Source organism: Rissa tridactyla, chromosome 11, assembly GCF_028500815.1.
Source record: "Rissa tridactyla isolate bRisTri1 chromosome 11, bRisTri1.patW.cur.20221130, whole genome shotgun sequence".
NCBI classification, from domain to species: Eukaryota; Metazoa; Chordata; class Aves; order Charadriiformes; family Laridae; genus Rissa; species Rissa tridactyla.
The window spans coordinates 15,925,915-15,947,428 of NC_071476.1; the positions used below are offsets into that span (position 1 = coordinate 15,925,915).

General features: G+C 36.4%; 1 protein-coding gene across 1 annotated transcript in view; it reads left to right on the forward strand.

Moving 5' to 3' along the window:
• Positions 1 to 21,514, forward strand: part of TENM2 (teneurin transmembrane protein 2) — a 1,855,021-nt gene that overhangs the window by 1,052,419 nt on the left and 781,088 nt on the right. Inside the window, exon 12 of the mRNA XM_054217271.1 lies at positions 1,284 to 1,358. The gene's annotated coding sequence lies outside the window, so the exon portion shown is untranslated. The remainder of the gene's footprint in view (positions 1 to 1,283; positions 1,359 to 21,514) is intronic.

Genomic DNA, 21,514 nt, shown 5'->3' on the forward strand with positions numbered 1-21,514 from the left:
GCCTGCACGCACACTGTTGATACTCATACCTAATGTGTGAAACACACAACTGTTTATCACAGCCCAGCAGGCGGGATACAGATATTTTCACACAGCACTACTGTATCCTTATCTCAATAGTGCTAATATTATCCCCTGCCAAAACAGACATGATACATTGAAGTATCTGTAACCGTTACAGGATCTGTGCATATTCCTTGAATTTAGCCTGCAGCAAGTCTGTCATCCATGGTGATCCCGATGTTGCAGCTGATGTTGCAAGAAGCAGCTTAAAAATACTGTTAGAGCATTGGTGCTGACTTAAAAGCAGTATAGCCTGTACTGACCTGTGAATTGAGACATGTCGATTAAGCTATACTGCCTGCTTTTCCACCACTTGCTTTTCTGATAGTAGTCCCCTTTCATGTTTGTAACCCTCTGTCAGATAGAGATGGCGTTCAGATCATAGCCACAAGCTAGCTAGAATCATAGTTAGGGGCTGAACTTATCTAATTTTAAAGCTTAACAGTAGTTAATGAAATAGGTTCCAATTCACCAAAGTCTGTTTGAGTTTTGAGAAAACTTTCTTAATTTTACTGACTGGATTAAACCTGACACCATAACATAGGAAAAGGACAAGTCCAATACTGGAAGCCATTTTCTGTTTCATGATCTACAATGTTTGCATACTGCAGTGCTCAATTACACCACATTTGTGCAGAGATCTGATCTTTGCAATATAATGACTTCCTGATAATGTATCTTTAAATGATAAATGAAAAGAATATGCTGCCTTCCAGCTGCATATATGACAAAGTTTATTGCCACCCAAATCTGCTTTTTATTCCTTTGCTGAGGGAGGAGGTGTAGAAGGAAGGTTAAAAACATCTGTGTTTGCACTCTTTTCTAACCTGTCTTCATATGGTTACATTATTTAGATTTATTTCCAGTGCTGTTCAGTCTCCCTGAAATAAATCTTCCTGAAATTCAAAGGGGAAAAGTGGCTGTATGGGGTTAATCTCCGGATTTTACAACAGAGTTTAGATCAAATCAAAACCCTTGGCTATTGGTGAACCACAGGTTCTTCTTGATCATGTAAGTCCCTCCATCACGCACTCCGACATGGCACTTTTGAAATGCAGAAATCTGTCACTTCTGAGATAAACCCACTAATCCAGCTCTCTCCTTGGCACGTTCTCTGTTCAGTGGGTAGATTTCTTATATGGATATTTTCTATCACTTTTGCCAGTGCTACCTCTGTGTCATAAGCTGATGGCTTTAACTAGTGGTTTTCTGTTTTTCAGATTCAACAGAGAAATCCAAACACCTCTCTGTGAAGTGTTTTCAGAGTTTATCCCCTGCTGAAAGTCTCCTCAAAGGTAATGGTTACGAATGACAGCAGGCGTATTGTAAACAAAATCTCTGAAAAATGTTTCTTGCTCATCCAAAGAGCTTGTGAATTCTATAGTCTGTATTGTTCCTCTCAGCACCAGGAGCAGCCTCTGTCAGTCCCTTCTTAAATACCGATACAAGTCTTTGTTCTGGTTATTTTTGGTTAATTTTTTAAATAATACATCCACAGTGCGTGCTGGTGGCCAGATTTTTCGGTTTCATCTCTCTGCTTGTGCTGTCTTTTCCTTTTTCGCAGTCATCTGATCTCAATATCCTGCTTGAATTTTTCTCTCTGTCCTCTTCGAGAAATCAACTTGATTAGTGCCTTTAGCTGTTTTTACTTTTATGCCACATCTACTCAACTATTTAGTTCACTTCTCTATTAAGAATATTTTTGATGTTCATTGTGTGTATGGTCATGCTAATGAGCTTGTGCACTTTACTTTTGAAATAACTCTGAGTCTAGTTCTGGTGCAGTTTGTATAAGCTCATTGTCTATGTGAGTTTCAACAGATTTTCCTGTGTAATGGTTACTTATTGGGGGCTCTGGTGGAATGTTTATGTGTTCAACTCCTCAATATTGTGTCTGTGTATATACATTTAAATGTATCTGAATACACATCTATATGTGCACATATAAAAAAAATACATGCACCTGTATGTATATATGTGTATATGTCTATACACCTACAACTTCTGTCACTACTCTTAAACTATATATATATATGCCTCAATCACTAAGTGAGATTCTTTTTTTGAGAAGGGAGGACGTTGTGATGACTGTAAGGTCCTTATAATCTACTGATCTGCTTCCTGAGATGTGGTGATAGTTTTGTGCGTTGCAGAATAAACAGCATCTATTGTATTATAGCACAGGCTGTAGTCATGGTTTTCTTGGGTTCCTACTGAAACTCTTGCAGCAGTCCGCTTCCCTCTTCTTGGGCTTGTTTTATGAGGAAGTCTTAATATTTGGGAAAAGAAAAATGGGTATGTTATTCACAGTGCTTTGGCTCCTTGTTGAAAATTAAAGATGTAGGATGTAATTGAGAGTCTTTTCAAGTACTTGTATTGATTACTATTACTGTGTTGTTTAGATTAGCATGCAGCAGGATGGTACGTTGCTAACCATGTATCACTGTTTTGCAGTTCACTGTTATAAGGAATTACTGAGGAGGGCTTTTCTCTGTTCCTGTTTGCTACCCTAGCACTTTTTTTTTTTTTTTCCCTAGGTGTTTAGTGGTGTGTTTTACAATCTGCTTCTTTTTCACAGCAAAAAAAAAAAAATGTTGTCAGCAGAAGATTATGGCACATATAAATTGGTAACGTGGGGGGTTCTATCTGTCTGTAGCTTCCCTTTCCACTTCCAAGTCAGACATGTACTGAAAGACCTATTTCTGAGTTTTGAGATTCAACATAGTAACGCCTAGGAATGCTACTTCTGTGATTTCACCGTGTCTGTTTGGTTTTGGGGAGACAAGCGTGATAGCTACAGTTGGTCACGGGATTGCTCATACCTGCAGGTTACGTAGAACTGCCAGATGAAAAATGCAGCCTGTATATGGTACAGTCAGGCAAAACATTGTGTTAGAAGACTGAAAAATTTAGACAGTAATTGTTCTGGAAATCTTAGTAGTAGTCAACTTTGAGGAAATGAACCTGCTTGTCAGGGGGGAGACATGGTCAGAAACCTAGAGAATCACAGAGTAACACTAAAACACAAGACTGAAAAATTTAGACAGTAATTATTCTGGAAATCTTAGTAGTAGCCAACTTCGAGGAAATGAACCTGCTTGTTAGGGGGGAGACATGGTCAGAAACCTAGAGAATCACAGAGTTACACTAAAACACAACGGAAAATCATAATCCTCCTCTGTCACCTGACTTTTTTCATTTTGTCATTGTACGTCCCACTGTTGCCTTCCCCTGATGATTGCCAACCTCTGTGGTCCCAAAGACTGTGGAATTTATAATACACCATAACCCATGAGCAAGTTGCTGGATCTGACCTCTCACTTTCTTAGCAGCAACACCTGAAAGGTCATCAGTTTCTAAGTAGGTTTCAAATATTCCAGTGCACTTTTCAGCTGTGAACTCAGGTTTTGTGCATACGTTAGTTATTCAGCACTGGTAACTAGGGGAGAAAAACAATTTGAAATTTAACATTTTGTATCATAGGTCATCCCTTAAAATGTATTAATTATGTTAATTCCTTCAAATCCCTGAATGAATTGGTCAGATTGTTCAAGAGGACAACAAATTGGAATAAGTAGTTCTACTAGTAGTTTTTAAATAATAAATGTGTTAAAAGGAAGTGAATGCAATCCAGAGGATATACCCCAAAAAACTGGACTAGAATATATAGTAGCGATCCACAGGGGAATTTTTTGCATACTGCATATTGACTAGGTGTGTTAATATAGTTTCTCATGAGATGGTAATTACGCTTAAGGAAATGTAAGGTAAATTTCAGCAATTGGAAGTCACATTCTCTGTTTATTTCTTGAGATTCAGGTGATTGAAGAGCCTGTGGTTTATGCAAAATTCTTACTTCATACCTTTCTTCTGCATGGGAATTGTTTGTTTTCATCTTTAATATCCCTAAATGTCATCAACTCAGTTTGAAATTGATGCCCTCGTTTCAATCCCAGAGTTATTTAGGTTCAAAAACTTGCATATTTATGGAATTGCTTTAAAAACGTAAAGTATGTCTTTTGGAAACTATTGTACATTAGAAGAAAATAATTTAAATACAAATGCAAATATTGAAGTCAGTACATGGAGGGATTATAAACCAGGATTTTGCCAGTAATGAAGAAAAAGCAAAGCTGCTGTAATGGCTGGTGTCTTGAGAAAACACTGGATGGAAAGAATAAAGAATTACTACAGTAATTCTAACTTCTTAATGGCAATCGATATTTACTCGTTAGTGGTGTTGGGGTTCTTTTTTTGGTTTTGTGGGGTTTTTCTCCAGATACATCAAATAGACCATTTAATAATAATCTTCAGCTCACAGCACTTAGATTCTGTGGTAAAACATTTGGATTCCTGCCCCCCCCCCCCAAGCTTTTTGTTTCTTTTTTTCCCTTTTCATTTTTTTCTGTATATAAGTCTTTGAAAAAATATCTTCTTTCTGTTTGGCTCCTGGAAGTGTGGAGCATCCACTTTCAAGAAATTTTGATGAGAATACTTCACAGCCAACTACAAGTATTTATAATCTTGAGGTTGTCTTTGATCCTAAATCAGCTTTCTATTACCATTTTAGTTAACACTATAAAAAAAATATTTTATCATTTCCAGAATACAGTAATCTCAGGAGGATGCAGCTATTTTAAGGCTTCTATTACTAATTGTAGCTAACTTATTACCATAAATTGTTGCTGACCTTCCAGAATACTTGTTTATGTAGAATTCATCAGCTAGTGGTTTAATTTCCTGAAGTTTTACATGGACCATTGCACAGGTGTTGAGATAGTCACAGTATTATTTCTGAGAAAACTTTGGATTACTTTGTAAATTCTGTTCATTTCTTATACAAGAGAAAGAGAGCAAAACACCATGAATACTGAGCTGTTTGTTTAATATTATAATGTGATATGCCTTGAAATTCTCACATGTGCTGGATGTGACTTTTAGCAGGAATATCTGGAATATGTAGAGTCAGTGTCATATTTTGTGACCTCTGTAACCTCACTTGGACTGTGATGTTAAATACATCAAACACCTCCATTTGAATTAGGCAGGAAAGTCATCAAAGGGTATCAGTGTGAAACTGGTTTTGGATTAGACAGCTAGCGTTTACTTGTTTTGCAGTTTAGCATGTTCTTAGCGTTGGTTCTTTCTTTAGTAATATATGATTTGATTATGTATTTGTATTGAATACTGTCAGATTTTCCTTTTTGTAAATGTTAACTGAAGGGAGAGGAAAAAAAAAGTTGTGGGGTTTTTTTGTTTTTTATTTAGCCGCCTTATGTTCCTGGTGCTCTGTGAGTAAACAACAAAAAATCCAACTTGATATTTTAACTTCCCCATATGATTAACCTTTTCATCAGATGAGTGTAGTGAAAATCTTAGTGAAATAGTTGTTCTTCTCTCCAGTATAATGTCTTATCTTTAATGCCAGATCCATCCTTGTGCCGTCTTTAACAAAATGAAAAGGGAGGCTGCCAGTGTATCTGCGTATTGAGCGCTGATAATATTTTTTGCCATTTTGCCAGTGGGCTTCTTCAGAAAAGTTGTTGATAAATAGAATCTCTCTGTAACTCCTGTACCAAAGTCTGCAATGATTATTATAACAAGTACTCCATTAAGAGACAGTGCTATCCCATTAATGTGGAGGCTCCAAACTGTTTACTTTTCTCCATAAAATGTTTTCTGGTGCAATAGTGAGGTATCTTTTCATGTCAGTAGTATGGAAACTTTATGGAGATCAAAGGTTGCATTCACTTAATACTTGTCTCTGTTTTAAGTATAAAGAGAAGAGGCCTGAAGTAGAACATTGGAAGCACTATGATGGTACTGTAATCTCTCAAGGTGTTAAATCAGAAAATGCCAGCAGAAATCTTGAAAGAGCAAACTGCAAATAAAGAAAATAGGGAGATAGAGAGTTGTCTAGAAGTGCCAGAGGGTTGTGGGATATTTTATTTTTATTTTTTAAGTCCAGGATAAGTGCAGAGACTTCACTGGGAAGATAACCTGCTAGTTTTTAATGAAGTACCAAGTTAGGAGAAAAAATGGACAGGAAGATTTTGAGGAAAGGTCTTGGAGCAACATTTTTTTGCCTGTTATGATGTATTAATAGTTGTACAACATCTGCATTTTGACTGCAAATTATTGAAGGTACCCATTCTTTGCCTACGATTTTAGCAAATATCTGTGATAGTGAGACTGAGTGTTAGGCAAAAGCATGAATAAAAATGATGCCTAGTTGCACAGCAACTTCAGGTGTGAGCATTTTTGCATAGAATGTGCATATGCATTCACGAACATGAATGTCTACAGAAGGACGTGGAAACCTGCATTTCTAAATGCAGCCATCAGCTTATTGGTATTGGGGAAGGACATGTGCATTAAATAAAAAGGAAAGCATTATAGTCTTCTGTAATGTTAAAGATTATTTGCATTTTAGTTCTTCTTTTTTGCAAAATTGGAAGTTTTCTCCAGCGATATGTAAGTATTTGGATATAATTTTCTTCATGTGTAAAGACCTCATAACTTTCTATAAAGTGAAGAGTAAAGTCTGAGTTGTAATCCTTTGCTCCAAAATCTCCTACATGTAGCTTAGCTGAAAGGTTGGTTGTACCTTGTGTTCTTTACAGATAGTTTACACAAGTAGTTTGCTCACTTATCTGTTTATAAATATGATTTCTGCAAATAATGAAATAAATATTTGTTCCCTTTACAGTACTACTTTTTCCTTTTGCATTAGTAAAAGAATAATTAATGTGTACATATCCTCCAGATAATAGAGAATAAACTTTATACCTGCAAAATTTCAGTTTCAAATTAATACCCTACAGTCAGTACAGGGTGATGTTTATTTTAGATGTCTAAAAAAATAGATTATTGCTGCTGGATTGTTATACCTTGGCCAAAAGTGAATGAAAAAGTGAAATATGATTGATGCTTCTGTGTGCAGATTATTTTATTGCCAGTGAAAGAAGTTGTTAGAAACAAGGAAATACACCCCAGAGTTGTAGCAAAGTCATTGGGGTTTTTTTTCATGAGGATCTTGTGATTTATCCAAGAGACATTGTATTGCAGGGCACTGGGGCTTTGAGAGGCAGCTCATCATAATCCCTGGGGCCATGACCTAACAGATTAAGTAGAACGATGAGTTTGTATTGTCAGAGCAATTCTGTAGAGTACAAAACATTTTATTTAGGGGGGAGATTGATGGGATTAAAGCTTTGAATTGATTTGCTTTACACACACAAATTTACTGTAAGTTGTTTTTTATTAAACCAGACACTGGATTGTTAAAGGACCTATTTTAGGACAGATGAGTTCATTTAAATGAAAAGTGAAGGATCAAAACCCTCAAAATTTATTGGTAAACTCGGTCCCCACTATTCCTTTGCTCAAAAGCAACATTGTCTTTTCTTATTTTACATTTATTTTAACTTGAAAGCTGCTTGGAAGAACTGGAGGCATATAATTCTATTTCTCTATTTCTTTTCATCACTAAATAAACTTGGAATGCCACAAAGTATCCAAGTAATCAGAAATTCAAGTAATTCTTAAAGTGGAAAGAGGTGCTGCCTGTTTTGTCTAAACACTTTTGAAAAATGGCACAAATAAATAGTGTCTGTTATTTGTAGTTCCTTGATCTGTTGTAGCTACACAACTCTTGGGAATAAACAGAGAAATATGCTCTGAAAGTGTATATCCTTTTCACAAATGCAATTCTTCACTCAAAGAAAATTACCTAAATGTTTAAATAAACAGCTTACAGTGAGAACCTAATTGTCTTTCCCTTTCCCTGCAATACTCTGCAGGTGTTTAAATGTTTTAGTTTTTCACTCCAAAATATCAGTGTGAAGGAATACCAATAAATGTATTAGTTTTAGATAATCCAGAATTCCCTTTGCTCAGTTTTTTAGTTTCTAGCTATCCGTGTGAAGAGAAATCTATTACCATGTGTTCATCTTCCACCTAAATCTATTCACCGAGCATCAAAACTCATCAGTGAGATGGAATAATGCCATTTAATTAGTCTTTGATATACAGTTAAATTAGGTCTTAATAAGGGGTAGTGCATCCTAAAATCAATTATCTCGCTCCTCTTAATAAGAGCAACTAATTAGTAGGTAAATCGCCACAGTTCCCCTTTTATCCTACAGTTCTTACAATCTTGTGGAGGAGATTAGGCTGAGGAAATTAGTCCCCAATAGCTCAGAGAAATTTTAGGGCATACCTCAGAAAACGCTTTGCCAAGCAAACTGCAGTACAGAAAAGAAACAAAAAAAGAAAGGGGGGGGGGGAGAAGTCTCATCAAAAATGCTTAATTTCTTGATAATTTTGCCTGAATTCCTTGTGTCAGGTCACCTACCTGAAAAAAGCAAACAGAAACTAGGTGTTGCCTTGCCTGCAGCAGTCTGTCAGGTACAGTGTCTGTCTGTCCTGGGGTTCATTTCAATGCAGCCATCAGTTAACCAAAATATCTATTTTTTCATGGAAAATTATGCAGCTGCAAATAAAGGATGCTTGAAGTGTTTTAAGCACAGCCTTTACAAAATATGGGTGTATGTGGAGAAGGACTTTCTTTTAGATGGAGAATCAGCATCCCAAAAAGGAAAACAATTGACATGACATATGAAAGAAGAGCACAGTGATCATGGAAAGCTCAGTATTTATCTGTTTTATTGTTAATGTTTAACAAATTGATACATGTTTTAAGCACACAAGTGTTGCATTTGAGATCTCATTTTTTAGCAAAGACTTCCAGCTTCTTCAAATGGAGGTTTCTTCTATTTTTCAATCTGTATTCCCAGTTACAGCAAACTAACTGCTGGAAAAAATTGTGGGTACAAGAGAGCATTGCAAATAGTGTTGAGAATTTCTTCACAAGTTGCATCTGTCTCAAAATGCTGCTAGACATCTACTGACTTTGACAGACCCTAATTTCATCCCGTCATGTAGGCTGGTATACAGTATATTGCCATAGATTTGTCATATTTGATGGTGCCTAGTTGAGTTCTTGCTTTTAGAAGTTGGTGTCATTCTCTTTCATTGGGTAGTCATTTTTTTTATCGTAGTCAAATGTTTGAAGGCATCTCAGGGACACACTTGTGATTAATCAAGGAATGCAGAGGCTTTTTTTCATTCTTTTTCTGCTGCTACTACCTCCTGCATATACTAGTCCCTTCACACTAAACTCCCTTGTCAAGCATGTCAGAGAGATTTTATAACTGTTAAAGTGTGATGTTATTGCTTCAGTTTCCCTTATGCTTATTGTTGCAGTTTTTCTAGACACTTTCTGGTGTTAGTCATTAATGACAACACAGTGCCCCCGTTTAGAGAGTCTGAGGTTGCCGTCTGTTCTTTGTTTTTCCTCCCCGCTGCATTAGTCATGCTTTTTGTGGAAGAAAATGTTCTGAAGGCAGCCATTTCTCCCTGCAAGACTTGATGAAACGATGTATTCTTTCATGTCTATTCCTGATTCAAATGCTCATCTCAGTAATTCAGTTCATGATCTTAACAGTACCAGAGAGCTGTGAGATGCAGTCCTATCTGACTTTTACCTGGCCAGGGACAAGTGATTATAACAAGTGAATATCTGATCTTCAGACAGTAATATTTACATTCGCATCTCTGTTATTATGTCAGTGGTCTTCTTGTTGGTGGTTGACTTAAGCAGAAAAGAAAACCAAACATGCCATCCAGTTCCTTTGCATGTTCTCTGTCTGTACGTAACCAGACAGACACTCAGTACACAAAATGTTAATATGCCCTACTATAGTGCATGTAGAAATAGCTGTGCTCTGTACACATGGTAATAAGTGAGTTGCAAATTTGCTGAGCACTTACAGTGCATGCCTATGATGGGGGGGAAACCAACAAAAAACTAGTGAAGACTGTATTTTGGGCTTGTCTTTGGTGCCTCAGAGGGATTCTCAAGCCTCTTTAGCTTTTTTGACCCTCTCCTCAATTGTGAAAAGTTAAGAAGGGGTGGAGATTTTAGTAGTCCACAGTCTAACCTAGGTGCAGTTTTAAGCATCTGTGTTAAGCCTGCTTCTGCTGATAGCCTCACATTTAACAGGACAGAAGGAAAGAAAGTGAACTGATACTATGGCTTCATGACTGCGTTTTCTACAGATGTGGGTATCAAGTTTCTGGATGGACACTATTTGCAAGTTGTAAGCTGTTTTTAAAGAATATACTTGAGTATTTTTTTTTAATCAAAGTTGGAATGGTCAATTAGACTAACTTTTAGTTAGTAATGAAACACTGGGCAGTTGGGAAAAGCCAAGTTCCTAGCATTCTTGTTTGTATGTTCAATTTCACATGTATGTAACTTCTTTTAAGAAATTAGAGAAAGTCAACAAGCTTTGGAACACATTTGGAGAATGTAAAATATCAGGAATCCTTCCGTTGTCCTCTGCAGATTTTGGATCTGGTTCATAATGGGGACTGAAAGGTCATTATCTCCCACTCTCCCTTTTCCTCAGCTGTACATCTTATGTGAAGGCCAAGTTGGAACCCAGAGGGGTCACAACAGCTTAGCTGGGTTTCAGAAACAGCTGTGCCCCCATACACTGAAAGCAACTTTTTATTATAATTTTTTTTGACTTACAAAAATAGGTTTGGATCAAACTATTGCCATAATAAGTACTAACAAACTGTTTAAGGGGTAACAGAAGGTCATTTTACTGAGTGAAGATGAATGTTCATTGCTATTTTTTCCAATTACTTATCTAGTCCTGACAAAATTATCATGCCAGTTTTACGTTGTCTTCTGCATATCTCTGTACTTTTCCCATTTTGCAGTGCACCTGGTTCAGGTAGGAGTCTGTGTTCTTGCAAAATATTAAAGGGTTCACAGCATGCGAGTTTGAGAAAGTATCTAAGTCAATATGTTTGCAGTTAAATTAAGTTCACTTTTCCTTCATGAAGAATAGCCAAAGAGAAATAAAAGGCATCTTTGTTTTCTTGTCTACTCCCTATTACAATAGTAATGTATCTTATCCCTGCCAAAGGGCATGGTGGACTCGGATGAAATCACCAGACAGGACAAAAATTGCATCTCCAGATGCCTTCTTACATTATCCGTCCTTTGACAGCTTTTATTGTGTGACCCACAACTCTGAAGTGAGGTGGGTTCTCCTCAGCACTATCCATCAATTGTATTTGTAGATCAATGATGCATGTTTTATTTAAAACTGAAAACATATTGTCTAAAATAGGCAACCTATGTTCAGTGTCAGGGAATTAACAGTTGGGCAGGTCTGTTCTGTTCCCTGTCATCTTGTCTCCTCAAAGGAGCTTGGACGTTTTGTTGCTGTCACCTTGCTATGGTTATATCATGATTTACATCTGCAGCTTGTAAACAACAGTACTGAGTGCAGTTTGACAAGTGGCAGTTTCACTAGTAAACAAATCAGTGATGCTCTTAGAGTGATTAACAGAGATTGCCAGCGCTTGAAATGGGGTTGGTGCTTGAAATGGAGTTTGCCCTAAGCAGACCTTCCTGTTTAGGATGGCTACGTTAGGGAGAAAAAAAAAAGATAAAATTTCCTTCTGGCTTCAGGTGTAACACCCATGTAAGATTCATCCTTTAATCAGTAGTTTGTATGAAACTTTTGGTGCTCTCTGATCCACTTGCACTAGGTGGATATTATTCCGAAGACTGGTTCCAAAATTGAAGGCTGAGGATCTCTTATTAAACAAAATCTCTGTGACGCAGTTAGTTGTTCATTTGGGTGACTAAGAGAAAGAAAGGGCAGCACAAGAATAAAGCCGTGACTTCAGTTGCAGCTGTGACTGAGTGCATTTAGATGGAAGAATAGGCAACTTTCAAATTCAGTGACAAACTTGCCCACGTGTACTTATTTTTATTCTGTCTTTGATTATTTGTCAAATGTATTTTTGCATGTATTCCAAAGGTAATGCTTTGGGTTTGTGTACGTGTTTCTGCTGTTATCTTGAGGTAATCTTTCAGAGCCTCACCCCAGGTGTCAGAGGCATGTTTAAGTGCAATGCTTTGACTTAAAGAAACATACAGATGCTAAAGAAAAATGAAATTTGAATCATTAGAACAAAATCTCCCTGACCTTAAGTTCAAATGATCACAGCTGTAATGGCTTATGGAATTGCTTGTCATGAACTTTTCAGAATTCCACTCTTAACCTTATTATAATTCAAATTAAAATGTTATTTAAAACCATCAGACCTCTTTGCAGTGACTTTAATGTCCTTTTCCCCATATGACTGTTGAATCACGCATCCATGCAAAGTGAGTATAAAACACTACCAAAGAAGAAAGTCTGTTCAAGTCTCTTCATTTAAAATTAACTTTGTGCTGGTATAAAGGAGTATACTGAGTAACTGGTGATAGAAGTCAACTGTAGTGTGGTTGCATCCTGGTCATTAATATTAATGAAGGGTTGTTAGTTCATGTAGAAATCTACTTTGCTAGATTTCCTGCTTCCCCATATGTACCTGTGTGATTTGTCTCCCCATTCCATATCTTCTCCTTACTGACAATGAGCTGTACTGATTTAAAGACTAACATTGTGATCAGAACCATGAGATACTGCAGGTTGAATGTTTTTACGTATACATCTTTTCAGCAGGAATTTGATTCCTGTCCTCCCTCTCTTCTTTGAGGTAAAGCCTTCTAGCCTCTGCAGGAGTCTGGGGAAAAACAAAAATGTCAGCAGCTGTACAACAAATTATAAATTTCACCTGCATTTAAAATTTAGTTTAAAATAATCTAACCCTGTCTTATTTTAAATGCCAGCAAGTTTGATATTTCTTTTTACGTGAGCTTGAATTTACTTCCTACAATGATAGATGGTTATAAATGTTCCTTACTTCATTGGCTGTTAATCATTTTGTTTCATTTCTGTGCTTTGGGTAGACGGAATCCTATAAAACAGTAACTGAAGAGTAACTTTCTTATCCTGTTGCTTCTTTGCTACTGCAAGTATTTAATTCCATGTGGGTTTTTTCCCATATCACTTCCTACTTATCTCTATGTTTTTTCTATTCCTTTCTCCCTTCTCTTCATTTTATGCTTTTACCTCTCAATTTCTCTTTAATTTTACACTCTGTTCCTCAAAACACACACCAAAACTAGGAGGAAAGCGAAGCAATGCCTGTCCTCCTTGCCTTCCCTCTTTCCTGCCCCGCGCATGGGGATTTGGCCTTCTCCAGAGGCAAAGCTCAATACACCCCCTGCCCAGGGCAGCGTGTAGCAGTTACAGTAAACTCAAAACTCTTCTCAGCCTTTGTGGCTCTGGGGAGAGTAAGCTCAGCAATACATTGCTTTACTAGGTGCAACTCTGAAAATCTGCCACCCTTGCTCAAACTCCTTGGCATTGGGGAGGAGGCTGGGGGGCCAGGATGGAGAATGGCAGAGAGCAAAGCTGAGAATGGAGGCGGCTGCAGCAAATTATTAGTTTTCCACTTGCAACAGCCTTTTTCTCTTATGCAAGTGTGTGCTTTACCTATGACTACAGCTGTCATACAGCTGGATAAGGGTGTAAATAGTAATTGGTTTATCTTGACCTGTTGTTCCATTTCAGAAACAGGTTATTTAACAAATGAGTGTCAAATGCTTTCCCCTAATTTAGGAATTGTACTGCTACTGCATGGGAAGTGTTATGACTTTGAAGTGAGAGTTTAATAACGAAGGCATTGTGTTTATGTTACCGTCCATTATGGCCATGATTCATCCTGGCTGAATATTACACTGCCACACGGGAATCTTAAATTATGCAGCTGTATTTTTTTTTCCTTTTGGAAATAATACTAATAGTGTGTTGTATGCTGTCCAGTTCTGCTGGACATCCTTGAGTAGCAAGAATACTCTGTACAATTGCCATTTCTGTTTTAGCTTGAATGTTTCTTCTAGTATTAGGGTGCCTTTAGACTTTCATTTGAACAAAAACACTTGTCAGTATACGTGATTTATTCCGAATTTATCACTTCCCATTACAATTATGTTACCTGAAGACAGGGTTACATAATGCACTGTCAGATAGGAATATGGATTGTTTTGATGCAACGTGGTGGATTGCGTGTGTGCACATGCTTTCTCCCATCAGATATGGGAAATGGAAAAACAAATGTAGAAGGGCAAATTTCTCGGATGTATAGCTTTTATCTTGCTAAGGAGTTCAGAAAAATAATATTTTTATTACTGTGATTAACGTCCTTAGTTTGGTATATTTCCATTTCAGTCAGTAGCCAATTTTATCATCCTAGTGCTGAGACCAGTATGTGTATAATTTTCTAAACAACTTATATTTAAAGCTTGATACTAATCTTTCCTTTCTTGAAGATCCCAACAATGTTCCAAAGGAACAAGGGGTTCATGTCTGTCTGCATAGGATGAAGTCTCACAGGAAAAGGTACTTCTTTTTCCCAGCCTGTGGCGGCCTCTTACTCAGCTGGGCTCATGCCTCGCTGAAAGCTCTAATAAATACTTTGTTGCCATTGATTTCACATTAACTGCGCAACAGTACTGCTTTCGGCTTTCCAGGCTTCTACTTTTTTATCTTTTGAGTATAGATGGAGTTTACACATCTTTCCCTTCTCTGTGCAAGCCACCGTTTGTGCAGGGCGGCGTGGCTCAGAGAAGGGGGATCCACACCTCAATAGTCATGGGCTAAAAGCTCCTGTCACAGCAAAGAACTTTTTAGCCTGTCTGTATATATCCAAACTGAGAAAGGAATTCCTTTAGTCTTCCAGTTCTGATGACTTTGAATCCTTTTTTGCGTAGGCTTTTTGTTTCCTTGCCTTGCCCTGCCTATGTCATTTTGTGGACATTCTGGTAATGAGGAATCTTTCATAATGAGTTGTCTGTGCTGCAGTTCCTCTGTGTGACCAAGTGATGTTGTTTATTCCTGTTAAAGTAATCTTTAGGCTATCGTTGTGTTTAAAGGAGGTTTTTACCCAAAGAGGAATTACAGTTTCATAAGGCTCATTTGGGTCCTTATCTATGGGAAATTATTATTCAGAGACTCTAAAGAAATGACAGATGTGATAGTATTGCTGTCCTCACATGTACAAAGCAATTTTCTTATATTTGCCCCCTGACCTTTGTCTTTATCACTGATGTTGGATTTATCTTTGCCAGCTGCCCGGTCTGGAGTTCTCAGGTTCCTTCAAATTTTGCTAAATGCTTTGTCCATTCCTTAACCAAGTCTGAAAGGTCAGGGACTACTAACACATTTAAGATAACATTCTCCATGTATTTTAGGTCAGAATCTTTCCCTCTTTTGTCTGTTGTCAGTGAGACAAAATCAGATACTGTCTTAGCACAGATAAAGCTATGTAGTCAAATAGCAAACAAACCTATATGAACAGGCTTGAAATTAAGATTCAAATATTATGGGTTCATTGCCTTATTGCTGTTTGAGGTTTAGGTGTTCACAGTTCCCATTTTGTTTTCACAACCATGAAAACAAAAATCTTCAAAGTTTGTAGCTTGCACGTATGATGTGTAGAAATACGACTAAGAAATAAAAACATCTACTGGTGAACATGCAATATTATTACATGGGATAGGAAGCAGGTTCTGTCCTGCTCTTTGTGTTGTGGTGGTTTTTTTCTCATTTGTTTTACAAAATTAACAACGTAAACAGGCAGGTCTTCCTTTCTTGAGTAAATTTTTACATTCTTTCTATACTTAACTTTCCTTTAGGTCAATGCCTCATAGTTTTCTGATTTTGGTTTGTTTTTTTTTTTCTTACTCACAAATTAAGGACAAGAATACTTCTTTTATTATCTGTTATTATATATCTTTTTATGTTCAGTTCAGAAATACAGATATAATTATGAATGAAATTTAGAGAAATTATGTTTACAATAAAGTCTCAAAACATAGCACTATTCTTCTGATTTATGAAACGCATTTCTGCAAAACCTGAAAAATTAAAATAATTTAGACATATTTCTTATGTTTATTGGTCTAGAAAGAAATAATCCATAACTAAGTGGGATACTTAAGTATCTCACCTTTAAAAAACACTTAAGGTTAGTTACTGCGGTTTGATGGGGGGGTTTTGTGTGTTTGTTTTTTTTTTTTTTATTGATTAGTTGCATTTTTAGCACTCTTGCTAACTGTTAAAAAAATACACAAGAAATCTATCCATTTTAAGCCGGTCAATTTTATGCACAGGACTACATATGATACTGTTTTCTATGTATTTCTTTGTGGAATACAGCAACAAACCACTGAAAGAGAAGCTGCTTTTGTCCAATAATTTTAACTGCATGGTAGGTTTCTTCCACAGTTTTCCTGTGAACAGTCATAATAATTAAAGTCTGCAAATGGTACTTCAGTAGATGGTGTCATCTTTGAAGAACTTTATTGCCGTAAAGTGGTCCCTTTGTGTGCAAGCATTGCAGTTTCAAATTATAGACATTCAAATCAAGGATATGAGGGACTAAATATTCTCAGTGTGATCATTGGCCATGGGGTGGGAAAAGATTTCTGCATTCATTACGCGGTAAACAATTTGTAGGAAATAGGTGAATTAATGTTAATTAGCAAGTAACTTAGTATAAATAAATATCATGTACTTGTTTAGGAGATTGAGCATACATGTAGATGTCTGTTTCTCAATTTACAAGTTTTGAGTGTGTGTTTACGTATCTACATATAAAACAATACATTATTTATGATAGAAAACAAGATACTGTTTATCTGAACCAAAGAACCACCCCAAAAAATGTCAGGATTACCAATATTTTCCAAATTAACTTTGTATTTGAGTAACTTTGCCTTAGTGAGATGTAATTAACTTAATTTCTCTGATGATTTTGAATCTTTAGATATATCAATCAGATATATCTAGCTTCTTCATTGCTATTATAATAAAACAGGTACGTGGTATCATAAATTCAATAATAATCATATTGACAATTAGTGTAATTGGGTTTTTTTAATTATTTTTTCCATAGATTAATTTTTTTTAGGGTTTTCTTATGATGTAGGAGGATTCTACAGTGTAAAGCTAAATATGGAGACAGTTATGTTGACCAATGAAGGAAAAGTATACCTCATGTCGCTGTAATGAAAACAAAAATAAATTCCACTTGCACCTCCCAACTGTCTGTAATTACTGTATTGGCTGCAATTAATTTGAAGAAATTTGCTTTTCAAGTGATTTACCAATATAAATTATGACAAAAATATTTATGAAACTACTTCGGCAGCTTGATAATCATTTTAGGGTCTTCCTTTTCAGCATAATTGTTCAGGAATTGAAAATAAAAAACTTATTTGTTGTCTTGTATATCTTGTCAATAGATTGTCTTAGTAAAATTTCATAACGAACATAGGAAATTTCATCAGGGGAAAATGAAAACTCATACAACTGAGAGGATGTGACTGTGAAGAAATAGCATTGAGAGACCTTGAGGTGATAGTGGGAAAACAAATTAGATGTTAATCTGCACAGTGATATAGCTGCAAAAATGATCAGTACTACCATAAGCAGCACATACAAAGTCATCCCAGTTTTGGATGGGAAGAAGAGACTCTTTCAATAAACCTCATGAAATAATAAACTCGAGATACCATGTTACTGATAAGTCTGATCAATTATCATCTGCTTAGAGAAAAGCAAGATAGATAAGGGAGCTAGAGTCAGATTTAAAGAACAGTAATGCTTGAGAAATAGCAGTTTTATTTAACATTTTAAAGGATATATTACTCGTCTACTCTACATTGCAACAAAATTGCAAGTTTTGTTATTACGTTGAAGGCCACATTTTTTAAGCTTTACAGTGCTTAAGTACTTTAGGCAGACAGTGGGTTTCTTAGACATGTGTAAGATGAGGTGCATCATACATACTATTTTCATACAGTGCCCTCAAACAGAGTGCAGTTACCTGTGCAAGTACCTTCACAGTTTTCCTTTCATGTTTTAAAAAGTACAAAGCATACATTTAATGTTGACATCTGAGCCACTTACTTTCTTCTGAACAAAACTAGGTAAGTGAAAACCACAACGGAGGCAACTTAGATTATACACAAACCCATTTTTTATTTTACATACCTGTATACAAATTAAACTAGTGAACACACTCTTCCTATATGCAATACAAGTCTTGTGTCTTTTTTAGAAATCAAATTCTTCAGAGCACCAGGGAACCGTATTCCCCAAGAGGATGGAAACAAACATGCTCTTAAACTTGAATCCATAAAAGTCCAAAAGTTTGCATTAAGTATGACACCAGGAGTATTTTGAATCTTCTAATTAAGAACTTAAAAGGTAAGAGCAACAGGGGTAGTTGTTACCTATAAGAGACAAAAGATTTCTATAATCTTTTATCAGCAGTCTCTTGAAAGTAACATTGACTTTTCTATGCTATTAACAAGAAGGTTTAGTCTCTTGGCACCATCTCTGGTAACTTGCTGGGCATTTCATCATGTCTTCAACAGAAATAAAACCAGATCTCTTTGACTCTCAATTTGTCATATCCCATGTTCGACACACATTGTTTCAGTTGCCTAGTGTGTGTCACTAATTATATTCGTTGTAATCTAGCAATAGAAAACAGAAAGTATATTCACAGGCGATCCTGCTTCAGTTGGAGTACCGTAAGCTGTTAGGTAAATGAAAACAACAGAGAAGTTCTGGAAATATTAGAAATGTAGCTCTCAGTTCAAGTTCTGTTCATCATGGAAAAATGCAGACTAATAAAACTGAGAGAAATGATGATGAATATGACTGTGTCCATTTTAGCTGGCATCCAAAAAAAGCTCCTACTCAGTAATTTCAGGACTGATTGAAAAAATGTGTGTATACTTCAGCAGAAAACAAGGTAGTGTTAGCATTGTTTGAATAAATGGTTATGTCAGATGTGAGGAGACCGTATATAAGATGTTGTAAAGTACCAAATCACAACAGACCTTAGCCTTTGAAAGAGCATTAATACGAAGAGGAGGGATTTCTCCCATTGTATTTGCTGTAGCAAGAGAGAGAAAAAAATAAATATGTATAAACTTAAAAAACGTCTACAGAAGGAAGCAGGCTTGCTGTGGTTTTCTGTTTGAAAATTGAAGAGATGGCAGCAATCAGATTTCTCAATCAATGCTTCTGAAAAGTAAAAAGAAACAAAAATCTTAAGCAAAAGGAAGTATGAAAAGTGCCATTATACTATGTGAAAATATATTCTTGTATAAAAACTTGTCATACAAAAAGCAAACAGGCACGGGTTTCCCTTCTCTGTTTGCTGAAGTGATGTGTAAAGCTGTTACATTAAAAGGTAAGCAGAACATTTTATAGAAATCATTTCAGACATAGCTGTTGCTTACTAAAATACTTGTTCAAAACAAGCTTATGTAAAGAACACAGGCACTGTTTATCAGGCTTTATCAGAAAGGGTTCAAGATAGAAAATAAGCTTTGTGTTCATACCATTCTTGTATGAACATGCTTTGTCTAGACTTTGAATTTTTATTTGTCATGGTTTAGGCTGGGCTGGCCACTAAACAAATGACAGATGCTCTCTTTTAATCTCTTGCTGCCTTCCCAGAAGAGAAGGGGAAGAGAATAAGGGAGATGCTTATGGGTTGGAAAAACACTAAAAATATTTTAAAGAAATATTAATAATAAAACAAAACCATAATAATATCAATAAGAAAATAATGAGATACATACAGTATATAAAAAAAAAACAGTACCAAGGTCCTAGGATGACGACCACCTCACCAGCAGGCACCGGAAAGGTCCCAGGCTGGACTCAGTGATGAATGGGAACTGTGTTCAGGAACACATGGATCTGGATCAAAGGTGTATGAACAGACGGAGTCCTCCTCGGACACCAGCCATTGAAGAAAGAAGCTGACCTCTTTGATCCCTCAGCTTTTATACTGAGCAGGGGGCAGATGGCATGGAATATCCCGTCGGTGAGGTTTGGGCCACCTGTCCTGTCCCCTCCTGCCCACAGGTGCGACCCCTCTATGGTCTTCCACTTCCAACCCACCTACGGGGCACACAGCAAAGTTAGCTGACCTCAGTTGTTATAGCAGTAAATATAAGAGCCTCTCTGCATACCATCCCTTGGTATTCACTGTAAACATCAGACTGCCAGAAGCAGACACCGTCTGAAAAAGATGCCATTCGTTTTAGAGTGCTGTTAGGTAGAAGAGACTTAACTGAAAAGTAAAATTACTGAAATGAAAATTGGTTCTGTTCTGTCTCAAACCAGGACGATATTTTTTTACAAAGTGGATTCTGACAGCATGGAAAAAAACATGGTAGCAAACACTGGAAACAAAGGTCCAAATACTGTTTGGTCCAATATTACAGTTTTATATTGTATCTTTCAATTTTAATGTGTTCAGTAGGTTGCAAGATGAACACTCCCATTCTGAGCTTTCATCTTTCACTCAGTGTTTTTCTCCCTGTCTCTGGCATGTTCCACTGATCTTTTTTTGTAATATTAATCTTAGGAAAAATGAATGAGGCATTTAATCTCTCAGCATTCCTCCGCCTTCTTCCTCACCACTTTTAAAAAGACAATTCTTGTTGAGATCTGCAAGCCAGGAGCTATATTGGACTTTTCCTTTTTGCACATTATGTCAAAATCTCACAGTATCTCCTTCAACAAAATGCCTGATATCAGACTTAGTAGTTTCATCCTCACCGTCACCTTCTTTTCTGATACAGTGTTCTTTGCGTCGGCTTCTTTTCAATGCCTAATAAATGCAACAAATTATTTGTCTGACCCACAATTTGTTAATGTTATCTCAGTTTTGCAGATCTTAAGGTGTACGATAGCGAAGAGCTTTCTCAACTCTATGTTGCTATACAGATCATTTATTTTTCTTTGAACATGCCCCATCTTCCTTCATGGAACTTCCTTTTTGGTTTTTTTTTTGTTTTTTTTTTTTTTTCTTTGTTCCTGATACTTTGTCTGTTGTCTTGTCTTTTTGAGCCCTTAATACAAAGGACCACTTCTTTTTGAATCTTTGGAAAACGTTGGTCCACAGATTTAAAATGGATAAACAGCCTGGTCGCAACTACTCTTTCTGGTGCTTTTGCCCGTTTAAGATAGAAAAGCAAAGAATGATGTCTGCTTATAGAAAGGTATATATTCTGTAACTGGAAGTGTTTTAGGGTAGCAAATCATGTCCTGATCGTGAACTTCCCATATTTCATTTCCTGATCATGAACTTTCCATATCTCATTTCTTATCTTATTTCTATGTCAATGCAGTTGAGTTACTCTTTTTTCAGTATAGCCATTAAGCCCCTGGAAAAAGAAATTAGATCAACCCAAATTGATTATTTGCAAATTTATCAAAATGAAAGACTTAAAATTGCTGCAGGTTGAAATTAGATAAATCAAAGCATTTTCACAATTTTTCAATGAAAGCAAAGGAATGGAAACAGACTGCATTTAAGTATCATTCAGAAAAACTGCTTTAACAGTGCGAGGGATCACTAAAGAAAAGCCTCAAAA